This window comes from Mus caroli, chromosome 13 (genome assembly GCF_900094665.2).
Source record: "Mus caroli chromosome 13, CAROLI_EIJ_v1.1, whole genome shotgun sequence".
NCBI lineage: Eukaryota > Metazoa > Chordata > Mammalia > Rodentia > Muridae > Mus > Mus caroli.
Window position 1 is genome coordinate 6683605 of NC_034582.1, and position 15629 is coordinate 6699233.

Sequence of the window (15629 nt, forward strand, 5' to 3'; positions counted from 1 at the left end):
GTGTGTGTGTGTGTGTGTGTCTGTGTGTCTGTGAGGGTGGGTGGGTGCGTGTGTGCATGTGTATGTGTGTGCATATACATGCTTCTGGGGATGGGACCCAGATCTCCATACAAACAAGCTCTTAAAAATTACTCCCCAAAGCCCAAGAGACAGCAGAACAGGTTAAAGTGCCTGCCCCCATGCCAGTGACTTGAGTTCGATCCTGGAGACTCAGTGATAGGAGGAGAGAACTCGTCTTTGCTTCTTGACCCCCACCCAGGGGCATGTATACGAGGGGGCTCACATGCAATAAGGAAAGTGGAATAAAGATAAAAGCAGCATAACCAAAGCAACTGAACAAAAGGGAACCTCAGACTCAGCCAGAGAAAAGATGTTTTAAAATATTCAAATGGGTGAAAATTTGGGAGCCACAGTTAAAGTTTGCATACCTGAAACTTTTGTTGATTCTTCCCAAAACAAGACCTGGGGTACCATACCTGCTAGGAGGTTTATCTGTGGCTCCGTTTGGAACCCCACCCAGCTCTTATATTTCATTATAACTTTAAATCACAAGCAGCTCAATCTTTACATTTTCAGGCGTCAAATATATTTAATAAAAATTTTAAAATTTAATATCACTTCAGTAAAATACAAATTTGAAGGCATTACATCCCATGGTGTTAAAGATGAAGTTGCAAAGATCAGACATGAAATCAGATTCCCCAAAGTCATTGCCCAGTAGCTCTCTCACTGTACCAGTCACACAAGAATATAAATAGGAGTCTGCACTCATCTCAGGACACAGCCATGACAGAGACAGCCCAGGAAAACATACTTCTTGTTTGGTCTCAATCAACTCAGATGCAGCGTTAAGCCCTTCTGCTGGGGTGCCACGGAAACTTGAACTACAGTAACATAGCAATAACAATGACAATTTCTGCAGTGAATGAGGCTTTCCCAAGGTCCTGGGGTTTCACACAGTCCCAGCACACTTAGTGGTACCTTGTCAGGTGCTCTGACTGATGGACCCTTGAGCCCCTGCCTCTGAACTGTGCTGTGTGTTCTGCCTATGCATGTTAATTTTACAAGTAGAATGGGCTGGCTAAGACAAGCCTTGCTAGAAAGTCCTTCAACGCCTTGTTCCTCAAACATCGAATTGCAGGGGATCCTGATTATTAGAGATCTCCATATCAGAGCTATTTTTAAAGCACAAGGAAGCTCTGAAAAATTCTCTGTTCTCCTTTCTTATTAAGCCCAAGGGCACAGAGAGGCAAAATTATATCAAGATCTCAGACATTTAAATACCCCTTTCTCTTGTGTGTGTGTGTGAATGTGCATGTACATGTGCATGTGTATATACATAAGCATGTACCATGAGGTAGGTATGTAGGTATGAAGATAATTTGTGGTAAAGAGCCTAGTTCCTTCTTCCACCATGTTTGGTCCCAGGGATTTAGCCTAGGTCCTCAGCTTTGGCAGCAAAGATTTTACCCACTGCCAGCCCAAAGTGTACACATTTGCAAACAGGAAATATTGGTAGGTGAAAAACTATTTTCTATACATACATTCATACTTAAACACACACACACACACACGGCAGAAACAGGTTAGGAAGACAAAGTATTTCAGTGCTTTTGATATTTTAGCCATTCTAGTATTTTAGTATTTATTTTGAAATGTGAGCAGGGAAAAAGACAAATTGGGAAAATCAATGCAAGTTACACGCACAATCAAACATCCCGACTGTAATAAGAGATGAAAAAGACAACAATCTAAAGGTATAATTAGACACAGCTCATGAGAAAGAAAGGTAACTTCAGTTAGTTCTGAAGAAAAATCTCTCCAGGATCAGAAATTTCAGAAGTCAGAGTTTCTAACTGACTGTGCTTTTATTTATACCCTGGACGAGGTCACACAGCTCCTGTTAGAAAATGGTGACTGACAGCCGAGCTGTCCTATACCCTGTCTGCACTCAGATATAAGGAGATTTCTGGATGAAGCTACTGAAAACACATAAATTTGTGCAGAATACAAATGAAGAATACAAAACACAAGACTCAAAATGGACCGGGGTCGAAGGAAGGCTGAGAGCCATCCTGTGCCTTCTGGAATCCTCTCACCTAAAGGACATGTTAAGCTGATAATGGTAGAGCAAGTATTTTTCTAAGTTCGAGTGAATTTTATGATTCTTTTATTCATAAAGTCTTTTATTATTTTGTTAAGTCTCTCTCTCTCTTTCTCACATGTGTGTGTGTGTGTGTGTGTGTGTCCTGAACTGCTGATGGTTTATAGGCTAGTTGGGGGAGAAGATATGGCAGTTATTTTCTTGTGAAAGTTCTTGCTCTGGTTTTCATCTTGTCCCCTCTCCCACCACCCCACAAAGAAACGTGAAGCTTATTTTGCGTTTTTGGATCTTGAGTCTCCCTGAAAACTATTGGTCACTTATGCAGAAATTGATGCATCTTTACGCTATTTGCATATATGTGTGAACACATTCGGAAAAAAAAAAAAAAACCCCGAGCTGTTAAAATTTAACACAGAAAAATCCCCTGGTGCTGGAAAGGTATCTTACATTGCATAAGATTGAAGACACTGGTTTGGATCTACAACATACATGCAAAAACCTGGGAATAAAGGTGTTGACCTTTAATTCCTGTTGTGGGAAGGCAGAGGCAGAAAAATTCCTAGGACCTGATGCCCATCTACACTATATGAGTTGATGAGCTCCAGGTTCAGCGCTCGCTCCTGCTTGCACACACACTCTCTCTCTCTCTCTCTCTCTCTCTCTCTCTCTCTCTCTCTCTCACACACACACACACACACACACACACTTCTTCTGGATCTCAGAGGTAACAGTTACTTCCTGAGGATTTTCTGTATCCCCTGGGACATCCTACTGCATATTGCTGAAAATAGGAACCTTCCCAAGGTGTTGCAGTTGGAACATACTGAAAAGAAACTGGGTAACACATTAATTAAAGCTAGGATATACCAGGTGATAGATGCATCTTTGATAGTGCATACTTTTGGATCATCAAAAAGAAATAGCACAGCTATTTTTAAAATGGGTCATATTTTTTTCAAATAATGAAGCAATGGCTTGCTAGGAAGTTTTTAAGAGAGGATCTACTTGCTGCCACCACCCCACACTGTGACTCCTCTTCTTGTATGAGCTGCTTATTGACTCTCCTTTGCACTTAATGCTTTTCGTTGACTTAAAAAAAATAAATTGAACTTTTAAGGACATATGGCTTTTCTTCCACCTCCATGTTTCAGATTTACTTGGCAACACCTACACAGAACTGGAGGTTTCTATAAAGTGTCAACAGCTGAGATATCCCAGGAGATGCAAGTGTTTTGCACATTAAGAGTCAGATGGAAAATCACTAGATCTAAAGAATGAGAGAGAAGGCATTCTTAGAGGGTTTTTATCAATGCAGATTGATTTCTTCTTATTTCTACTAGACCTCAAATATTCTCATGAAAAAGAGAGGCAGAGGAAAAACTGCGTATCCAGTTATTTAAATGGAAATTTTCATAAATGCATCCACGTGAAGTTCACTTTTAGAGTAGATTGTATGCACATATGTGCATGTTTGCTCATGTGTGTATTAGTCCTGTGTGTATGTACATCTGTGCACATTCATGTAGAAATAAGAGGTGATGTTTCTCAAGCACGCACACCATTTAGTTTTTTTGTTGTTCTTGTTTAAGGTTTAAAATATTTTATCCTTTATATGTCTATTATTTTGTTTGTCTGCATGTATGTCTATGTATCATGTGTATGCCTGGTACCCTGGGAAGCCATAGGGGCCTTTAGAACCCCCAGGAACTGTAGTTACAAATGGTTGTAAACCACCATGTGGCTGGGAATTGAACCTTCATCTTCTGGAAAAGCAGATAGTGCTTTTAACCACTGGGACATTTCTCTATACCCTCCATCTTATTTTTTGAGCCATAACCTCATCTTGGCCACAAACTTGCCAAGGCAGCTAGGCCAGTTAGCCAGCAAGCCCCAGGGGCCCACCTGTCTCCAAGTGCTAAACACTACTTTTTAAACATAGGTTCTAGGGATCAAATTAAGATGTTCCTGCTTTCACTGCAGTTCCTTTAATAAATGAGCCATCCCCATAGGCTCTGTAGTATATGCACTTCATTTTATTTAATTCCGACAAGGGCAGTGGATACAGTTCAGTCTTGCCTTGCCTTGAGTACACAAGGCCCTGAGTTGACTTCTTAGCACTGCTAATTAAAGACATAATGCTTAAAAAACAAGACGTTCAAACCAATTATCCTACTTTGTGTTGTTTCTCCGATTAAAAAAAAAAAAAACATGACCAAAACCAAAATTGGGGTGATCATCACAGGGAAATCAGGGCAGGAACTCAAGTAAGAGTAGACACAAATCCTGGAGGAATCCTGCCTCCTGGCTTGCTCTCCATCACTTGTTCAATCCACTTTCACATTCAACCCAGGACCAATTTGCCCATGGATGGAAGTACCCATAGTGGAGTGAGTCCTCTCTCATATCAATCACTAATCAATAATATGCCCCAACAACACACCTACAGGCCAGTCAATAGAGGCCATTCCTCAACTGTGATTTCTTCTCTTGTAACTAGTGTGTGGAAAGCTGACAAAAACCAACCAGCACAATAATAGACGGAGTTCTGAGTATTACATTTAATGTGTAGTGAAGAGCTGTGGTATCATTACTCAAAATTATGCAACTATTGATAAAGCAAATATTAAAAGAAAAATAAAGAATAAAGTGTAACTAAATTTTGGTGTTGATTTTAAAACACAAGTATGCATTTGCTGGTACACAAGTTGACTTTAAGCAATCCTATGGGCGATTTCACCATTTTAGAGTGACTGGCTAGATTTAGGCTGACCTATTTGAGTGAAAATTCTAATCTCTTCCAGCTATGAAATCATACTGAGTCTAAGATATCTTGAGGCTCACAGGTAACATCTAAAATACTCTATTATAGCAAAAGGAAATCACACAAACACATACAAACAAGCAAACTCACACACCATCTTGAAATCCAGAGTTCTCAATCATAAGTAATGATGATGTCTGTGTGCTATGTTCAGGAGAAGAGATGAATTTGGATATGTCAACAATTTAAGTCAGAGAAAATATTTTGCAACCCTTTATTTGCAGGCTACTTGAACAGCCATTTCCTTCTTTGAAAGAATTTACTTTAATTACATATTTGGCAGCTGTCATCTATGTACCCCTTGCCTCTAGGTATCAAACATGAAGTAGTGAAAGTTTGATTAAACTGTTAACTGGCCCAAATGTACCAAAAATTGCATTTCCTTAAAGCCTTTCAACAGTTCCACACAGTGAAGACTGGCCTTAATGCAGACTTTGAACTTAGACAAATCCTTTTTTACTAATGACAGATTAGTTCTCAAACAACAAAGTCCCTGGTTTTAGTCTTAGACTTACATACTGACTCTATAGTAAAGCCTGCTGCATTCATGCGATAGATGTGCTCCCTCGTGTGTGCATTCCTCTGTGTGAATGAACACAAAGAGGACAGAAGTCACCTTCAGGCATCCTCTCATTTACTCTCCACTTTATTTTTTGAGGCAGGGTCACTCACTGACCTTGTTGCTCCCTGATGCAGCTAGATGGACTGGTCAGGAAGCCTCAACTGCTTTCTACTACACCTGGGTTTTCACCAGAGCACTCAGATGCCACCTATGTCTTCATGACTGCATGTCAAGCTGGATGCTGACTAAGTGATCTTCCCAACCCCACACCACTGATTCTCACACACAGAAGCATCCAGTCAAGCATATCCTTATATACATAAGATAAATGGGGCACACACACACACACACACACACCATAAGAAATCCAACCACTTGAGGGGAAAAAGCTTTGTTGCTGTTACTATTAGCTTTCTAACAAAAGCTGACACCCTCCTAAGACTTCTGAAAGGCAGCTTTGTTCCCAAGCTCATAGGACAAATGAGTCATTTAAGAAATGCATCTGTCATTTGGGAATCACAGCAGCTATGATGACCTGCATACGCCCTGAATGAGATTGGCCACTTTGACATTCTACTATGGAGAGGGGAAGAGTTACCAGGGTTCTACTCCTTCCTAAATATGAATGGGCAGTTCGAACAGCTAGCAAGGAGGGCTCACAAGACCCACCCCTGCTGAGGACTTACAGTTGCAGACAGATGATGGTTACTAGCCAGGGTTATAGTTGCTAAATCACCCACACTTCTGTAAATGATCCCACACTTATGCTCTTGTGTAGATTCCTAAAACACATTGGGTCACAGACACAGAATAAAATGTAAGGAAGTACGAGAGGGGGATCAGCAGGAATGGTAGACAAGGGAGAGTAAGATGGAACAATGGAGGATTAATATGATCAATTACATTATAGACAATATGATGAAAATGTCACAATGAAACCCATTGTTATGTATGCCTAATATATGCTAATTAAAGAATAATATAAATTATAAAATATAAAGTATAATATAAAATGTGCTTCAGTTTGGACCTCTAGATTTTAAAATTAAGTTAAATAGTGTGGTAATGCAAATGCAGAGATACTGTTAACTAGTGAAAAAAATTTATATATTCAAATGAAGAAATTGGTTTTCTACTTATACCCTTTGCCATGTTTTCTGGCATACTGTTGGATTAGGATAAGCATTAATGTTTAAAGGTAGAGAAAATGATGTTACTAACATGGAAAATACCCAGAGACTTATGGTGGTCCTATGGCACAATTGGCGACAAACTTATTTGTCGGTGGTTTGAACATCAGGGCCTAATTCCAACTGTGAACATTTATTTACCACTTGATGGCAAATGGTTGTTAGGAAAGTTCTGAACAAGCTTGTGATCAACAGTGGTTGCATTTCAGGTTCATCTGTGAATTATTACCATGAGCTCTGAATGAAGCACTTGAATAGGGTGATCCCTTTAACCACAATAGGAACTCCAGTTGAAGAACATGTCCTTACTGATTAACTCATATCGATGATGTTCATCCCAGTTGTGTGTGTGTGTGTATGTGTGTGTGCACATGTGCATGCACATGTGCAACCAAGGTCTCATTTGTCAGGTGCTATCCACTTTTGTTATTTAGATGTGTGTGACAGGTGTCTTGTCATCATGGAACTCAGCATGTAAGCTAGGCTGGCTATCAAGCTCCAGGGACCTTCCTATCTCTGCTTTCCTAGACCTGGGATAACAAACAAGCACATACTACCATCCCTGGAACTATTTTTCAACGTGGGTTCTATGGAAGAAACTCCAGTCCTCAAGCTTGGACTGTAGGCACTTTACTGGTTGAATTTTCTCACCAGCCCCATATTTTATCTTTTAATTTAGATTTTTCTAAATCTTGCTTCTAGACCATAGCAGAAAAATGTCCATTTCTCTAGAATGATGCTGTAAATAGGTGATTGGTTTGAAATTACTATTCTCTGATTATATGTTGGTCTAGAGTATAAATTTTTAGGTGAAACTGTAAAAATGGGAGAAAATAAAAGATAAATACAATAATTTTTTTCATGTTCTTATAAACAGAAGAAAAATCTTGGAACTACTGCATAAAATCTTACAGTTATTACAACAATAAACACAGTTGAATTTTATTAATTTACTTTGTTTTGGGGGTATGCATGGGGTAGGTAAGTGTGAAGACATGTAGGTATACATGTATGTCAATGCTGGTGCACACTTGCTGTGGTTTACATGTATAGAGGCAAGAGCACAATTTTTGCCATTTGGTCCTTGAGCTTTCATGTTGTTTGGAGGCAGATCTCTCTTGTTACTTTTGTCGCTGTATCAGCCAAGCAAGATGTCCCATAAGCTTCTGTCACCCCTCCCACTTCCCAGAAGACTGCTGGCATTAGCACAGGTCCGGCCTAATACACGAATTCTTGGGATCAAACTTAGGTCCTCATGCTTTCTCTTTACCAATGAGCTGTCTTCCTGACCAGGGGATCAAAAAAAAAAAAAAAACAAAAAACATTTTTAAAAGATTTACTTCAAGGAAGAAATAAATCAAGTAAGTCTCATTATCATTTTAATCTATAATACCAAAACAATGAGGACTACAGAAAAAAATCAGGACTTCAGGCTGACAAAAATGCCAGACAAAACAACACTCCATGCTGGACAGTTTGAGGTTAAAATAAAAAAAAAAGCAAACAAACAGAAGAAAGAAAACCATCAGGTTATAATAGAGAAGGAAAACAATTTTGGCTTTAGGGTCAGTCATAATAATCATGCTAAAAAATTTTCTCAATTCCAAACATTTCCAGCCCAGTTGTATTTTCAAGGGACAAAGCAAATGTTCCTTTGCTGCAATTAAATTTTCTGATACTAAAATTCATTTTTGTCTAGAAAGCTAAGGAAATGGTTTTGATGCGTGGTACTGGGGACACCATCTACTTTTAGTGAAGAGATGATGAGAAGACCTAACCACAGATGAATGTGCTCCTCTTACGGAAACCCAGCCACTTCAGCAGGGAAGCCAGAGCTTCTGGGCCACTTATTCTCCAATTCACAGCTCTAGAGCAGGAGTCCAGGCTTAAGAGGGATGGCCAATGACAGGCCTTGACAGTTGAAGCCTTTGAACTCTTGTACTTTGGTATAAGTGGAAGCAACTGCTTCCCACATCACTCTTAATTCTCTCCTTGAGGGAACAGAATGGCACATCACTTTCTTTAAAAAGGAATGAACAGTAGTATTATTTATAAAAATATAAAATGAATAGCAAATTTTGGTTACTTGGATAAGACTTGAGGTTGGGTTAACTAGTACATTTCCGGTACAGGGCTCAATAACATGGCTGTAGGGGACTCAGTTATCCTAAACACATGGCTAACACCCCATATAGATATGTATGTAGTCATGGAAGTCTCAATTCAGACTATTAGTTTTGTGTAACCTTGTCTCATTTTCTCTTTCACCCCAAGATAGTACATGTCATCGTTACTAAAGTCATGGTTGTTTTAGAAAAGGAAACTATTCTTGAATACTTAATTTCAGTCCTTATCTTAATGTGTTAAGATGCCGCAATCCAATTCCTATGTGTATGCTGCAAACTGAGCAAGAGATAAAAATGTAGGGAATAGTTACAGGCAACATAACCAGCCTATGGAGTCCGGAACCTGACTCCTCATACAAGAAGTGATCAAAAATGCAGAGGCAATGGAAGACATCAAGAAAAAAAATCCAACTGGGTAGATATCAGTGGTAGTGCTAGTTATGGCTATGTATACCATGGGGGAAGAAGTGTGCCCTCGGGAAAGGAGGATATAGAGTTTTAGAATGCAAAGATAGGGGTGATGATAGTTTGTTAGCTTTCTGCTATGATGACAAGTTACTTAAGTGGATCGATTTAGAAGAAGAGAGCTTAGTTCTTGATTATAGTTGATGAGGTCTTAGTCCATGGTTGGTTGGTTCCACTACTTTAGAACTATGGTTAAAATGGAAGCATCATTGTGGGAGGGTATAACAGGCAGAGAAAAATCTGTTTTTCTGACAGAGGCAAGGAGAGATGGGGCATTTGGACTAGAAAGAGGAGGAGGAAGGAGGAGGAAGAAGAGGAAGTAGAAAAGGAGAAAAATAAGGAAGTAGAAGAGGAAGAGGAGAATGAAATAGAGGAAGAGAAAGAAGAGAGGAGAGAACACAGCACACCAGAGACAAGATCTCTCTTTCCAGAGCACAACTCTATGATCTATTTCCTTCAACTACAGCCTACCTTCTAGCTCCCACCACCTCTCAATAACACCAGCAAGTTTAGAATCTCTATGGGTGACCTCTGAAGCTCAAAAGCAATCAAGTCTTTGATACTCAAACCACTGGAAAGATATTTATTTTCCACTAAGTCAGTGGCTAATAATGATGGCCTTTAAGACCAAAGCCAGTTCTACTCCTACTCATACATATTTGAAGGGTTTCTTCATGAGATGTCAGGCTTCTCCATAATCTTTAATGTGAGCAAGAATCAAGGTGGTTATTTTTGATCTGTCTTCTGCCCAGTGTTCAGCATAAGAAGTCTAGTATTTCTTGAGGTGTGGGGAAGCCAACTGAGATGAAGAGGTTGAGATAAAAGTTGATGGCTGTGCCCTTGATTTATGTTTAAATTCATTGCAAAGTAAAAATCCTCAGATCTTGATTTTATTTCAATGTAACTCAGTCTTTCTCTTGTCACTTTTCTGTAGGGTAATGTTTTATATTTAAATATAGGGTTTTATGTTTATTCCTGTTATATTTAATCTTTTTGGTTTGCATCCAGCTATTTCGCCTGCCAAAGATTGAGACTGCTAAATAAGGGATACAATCAGCTACTTTCTATCTTCTCTGGAGACACTAAGGAACTTCAAGTTTAAAATATATCATGAAGAATTTAGGTGAATAGTTTGAAACAGTGGTGCACACCTCCAATCCGGGAACTTTGCAAGTGGATTTCTGTGAGTTTGAACCCAGCCTGGTCTACATATCTAATATCAGGCCAACCAAGGCTAGATAGTGAGACCTTGTCTCCAAAAAATAAAATAAAATAAATAAATTAATTGGCTAAAGAGAAAGCAGGAGAAGCTAGAGTGGTAGAGTAGGTGGCTACAGTAGGCAGAGACCTTGAAATTAGTTACATTCCATTAACAATAGTTAATACAATCCTTTTACAAAGAGCTTGCCATGTCAGAAGAACTGTCTATTCTTTATTGGGAACCCAAAGTCTTTTGTTTTGTTCTTGTGAGATGTACTGTATCAAGGGCTTCTTCTTTTGCTAGAGTGTGAAAGATTGGGGGATGAAAATCATCTCTTTCTCTACTCTGGTGTGTGTGTGTGTGTGTGTGTGTGTGTTTGTGTGTGTGTGTGTTTGTGTGTTCCTAAGGATCAAATATAGCCTTGTATACCATGCTCTAGCACCAAGCCATACCCCATTTCTATTCAGATTATGCTTTAAGCCCAAGATACATAATAGGCATTCTGCACATTTTATAAGATGAATGGGTGATAAGATACTGAATGATTTAAGGGAAAACATGAGGGACAAGGATTTTGTCATTTTCCTAGCAACCATTTGGCACCTACTGTCTATCTTACAGAGCTAAAGTCCTGCAGATCAAAGCCATCATCTTGGCCTCCTATAGGGTGAGGAAAGGAAGGGAGGCAGACACACAGAAAATACCCATGAAGGTGACTTTGACTCTTGTAACTCCAGATATGCATGCATCCACGATTTCAGTAATCAAACATTATAATATGCCTCAGAGACAAAACTAAAATAATAGATACTTCAAATCACCAATGTGAGTTTTTGTAAAGAAAAGTTCAAGTTCTTATTATATTTATCACTAAGGTACTTTCTAACATTTGTATATGAATGGTGCTGTTGCTAATGTCATACTTTTCTTGAGGTCTTCCATTGTACTTTGGATATTAAGTTAGAGATAAATAGTTTTATGTAATCTCCATGTACTAATATGTAATTATTTTCATAAAGTCTGTCTGCAATTAGCACCTTACCTCATCTTGGGTAAAAGGATGTCTACATAGGTGGGAGGTTCTCTCCCCTCAGTGGAGTGATTTGGTAAATTTTTAAGTCTGGTTCCTCATTGTAAGCAGGGCAATGACTATTTATGAGAGGGTTTTTGTTGTTGTTGCTTTTGTTGTTTGCTTGTTTTTTGGGGAGGGTCTCATTTATAATGCTATCTTGCACATCAGTACAATGGTATCCTGCTTTCCTATGGCCCTTGGGGAGGGAGGGGGATGATGGACTGTTGAACCATTGTCCCTTCCTACAAAATGGTCTGGATATTTCAGAGCAAGGACAGGAGTGCAAATATATTCATCCAGGAACTCTGCATATCAGAAGCTGGTATACTCCTGTGCCAATGGAACGAAACAAAAACCCAAGTTATAGCTGTCATCTTCCGTACTTTTCTGAGTGTGTACACAGTCCTGTGGCACAGAATGGGGCACTGGGCACAGATTGGTTTTAAACTGTTTTTCTAAACATTTCCTTGCTCTTACTTTTACTAATTTCTCAAGTCATGGTTACTTCACACGAGTTAGATAACTGTGCACTAAATAACCGTATTGAACTGAAAACGGCTATGAGGAACCATACACAGAACTAGTGAGCATTCATGAAGCCGACACTTATTCACATAGCCTCATGCATGGTTCTGTGTAAAGAAGAGCCACTGAGTTTTGTTAATGAAATACAAATACTTCTAGGTGGAAGAGGAACACTTTCAGATGCATGACCTCATTCATAATTGAACACACAGTTTAACAGGATGCCAGAAAAGCTGATCAATATTCAAAATCAGAATTTCATCCATCCTGTCCCGAGACTGCTCCTTGCTGGGAGCTGCAGGGGAAGGTGTTCTCACTAGCAAATGAAACAATTTGCATACATGCTTAAATCAAGTTTGTTTAAAATTAGAAGGCAGTATAATATATTCAAAGGTTTTTAGGCAGCACTTGCATGGGGATTAGGAAATATACACCACGATTCAGATTAGGAGAGGTTTGAAATGCTCAGTTCATTCACTGATCCAATCAGATGTTGAAAATTCAATTGTTAGAACCTTCTACTTACACGACTTCAAAAGAAATGAAAAGGACAACATATGTTTCTCTGTTGGTCTAAGGAAAAAAATGTGGTTATGTGAGGGAAAGAATTAGATAGCTTAAATAAAATCTAACATTTAAATAAATATAAAACAGTTTTTACTGTTTGCAAATGAGCACCATTTCTTTATATCCAAGTCTGAGAAAAAAATGGGATTAACTTAGTTTGTTCTCTTAACAGGAACACACTTCATCACTGTGGGCAGAATTCCTGCCATAAGTGCTGAGAAAAAAAAATATTCACTTAGTTTCTGCACAGAGGTGAAGGAGAATTGCAAGAAGCAGCAGCAAGGCCTACAGAGAGACAGGCAGAAAAACTGAAAAGTAAAGACTGCTAAATGTCTGCCGGACATTCTGAGTGCTACTCACTGTACTATCTTGAGCACAGTTGGTTTAAAGTTTGTAGCAGTTGCCACAGACAATTGTCTCCTCATGTTTTAGTCTTGGCTTTTAAGTGACTGGATCCAGAGAAATACCCAGGGAGCTGAAGGGGACTGAAGCCCCATAGGAGGAACATCAATATGAACTAACCAGTACCCTCAGAGCTCCTTGGAACTAAACCACCAGTCAAAGAGAACACATGGTGGAACTTGTGGCTCTAGCTGTATATGTAGCAGAGAATGGCCTAGTCAGTCATCAATGGGAGGAGAGGCCCTTGGTCCTGTGAAGGCTCTATGCCCCAGTAGGTGGCCAAGCTCACCTCCATGATATTCACATAAATACCTTCTTCTAGCTACACAGGTCACAGTTATATATTAATAGACTTTGGTATAATTCCAGAGCTAAAATCCACAGTATAGGGAAATGCCAGGACCAGGAATGGGAGTGGGTAGATTAGGAAGCAGGGGGAGGGGGGAGGGGATAGGGGATTTTGGGAGGAGAAACTAGGAAAGGGGATAACATTTGAAATGTAAATAAATAAAATTTCTAGTAAAAAATAAAGTAAAAAGAAATAATAAAAATAGTTTCAGATACATGGGGTGGGAGGAAAGTGAGAAGGAAGGAGACTCTCACTCTACTTCCATCCTCTTCCTTCCTTTCAGCAGGGCAGGAAGTCCAGCTGATGAGACAGAGGCTGGCCTCTTAGGACTTGGCCATGCATAGAGTGGGCTGGGCTCATTCTCCCAGTGGGACATGGAAGCCTTGATACTACCTCTCTAAAGTAACACCTTGGCTTTGCAGGAAGGTGCCAGCACCTCTGTCATGTGTTGATTCATGTCCAGAGTTGCCCTAAAAGTCAGCTCCACATAGGCAAACCAGCAGGCCATCGGATCTCCTTTGGTCTAATCTTGATGGCCCCTGCAGTGCAGGGAGAGGATGCAGACATATCTTCTTTAGTACCAGAGGAAGAGACAGGCTTGAGGAGTCAGGAGAAATACTTTCTCAACTAGAGAGGTCTTTAAAGAGAATTTTGCAAAAGAAAAAATTGGGATGATATCCCAAAGAGACAATGCTAGGACTTTCATCTCCCCCTTTGTTTCTATTCCTCTCACATCAACTCTGCATCAAAGAGGCAAGAAATTGATATAAACTTCCAGCATGAACCCCAGTTCTGGAAACAGCTCAGGAGATATGGAGATAAGGTACAGATAATGATTAAATCCATTCAAAATATTTAAAGAGCTTCCTAATACTTTTTCTCTTAGTGTCAATATTAAAACTTTCCCTGGAAATAAGAATGAAACTTGTAATTTATGTACTTTTGAACATTTCAAAATATGAGATTAAATAATTTAAATACTTCTAAAAAACCCAAGATAAATCTTCTTTAAATATGTTAATGGCGAATAAAATAAGAATAGGAATAAGAACGAATTATTTTTCTGGCCTCTTGTTTTGGTTCCAAGGAGATATCTGAAATTTTATTTTTGTCTGTGTTTAGATTCATGAGTGTTCAAAGCCCTGACATTTGCTGTGACAAACTTCCATGCTTCAAAGAAAAATAGGCTGCCGGCCAAGCTCACCTCCATGTGGACGTTGTACATCGTGGTGCGCACTAGGCTCCGCACCACGATGTACAACGTCCACAAGCAGGAGGAACATCAATATGAACTAACCAGTACCCTCAGAGCTCCTTGGAACTAAACCACCAGTCAAAGAGAACACATGGTGGAACTTGTGGCTCTAGCTGTATATGTAGCAGAGAATGGCCTAGTCAGTCATCAATGGGAGGAGAGGCCCTTGGTCCTGTGAAGGCTCTATGCCCCAGTAGGTGGCCAAGCTCACCTCCATGATATTCACATAAATACCTTCTTCTAGCTACACAGGTCACAGTTATATATTAATAGACTTTGGTATAATTCCAGAGCTAAAATCCACAGAAAGCAGCACCAGCCACAGAGAAACGCCTAGGTAACTATCAGTCAGCCTGGCTTTAGTCACCTTCCTACAAAGAAGATAGTGTTCCTTAACAAGCACGTGCACAGACATCAGGGGCCCTTGCAGCTGCCTGCTTCTGGGCTAGGACACAAAGACTAGACAGAAAGTTCTCTCTGAGAAAAGAAAGATGGAGGAGAGGAAAGAAAGATGGGCGATCAGATCAAGATTGGGGCCATGGATCATTAGGCTTATTCGCTGAGTTCCATTGATCTAGACAACCCAACTAAAACAAAATATTGTCAACTCTAAATGGAAATGATAAAAGCAAATTTCTTTGTGCTAATATGTATATGTTTGGGCAATGTTCATGTGTAAAAATGTGTGAGTGTGTGAAGCCAAAGGTGTCTGGTGTCTTCTTGAATTATGTTCCGAATGACTTTTTGGGATAAGGTCTTTGAATAAATCTGAACAACAAACATTGATTTGATGACTAGATTGCCTGGATAGCAGGCCTCACTGATTTGTCTGCCTCTTCTTCCCCAGACCTGGGTTTACAGGCATGTGTTGCTGTGCCCAGCATTTTCACATGGACTCTGGGGCATCAAACTCAAGTTCTTCTGTTTAAATAGCAAGGAATACCAAATTCATCATCTTCTGAGTAGCCAACTTATGTTTATAAGGAAATC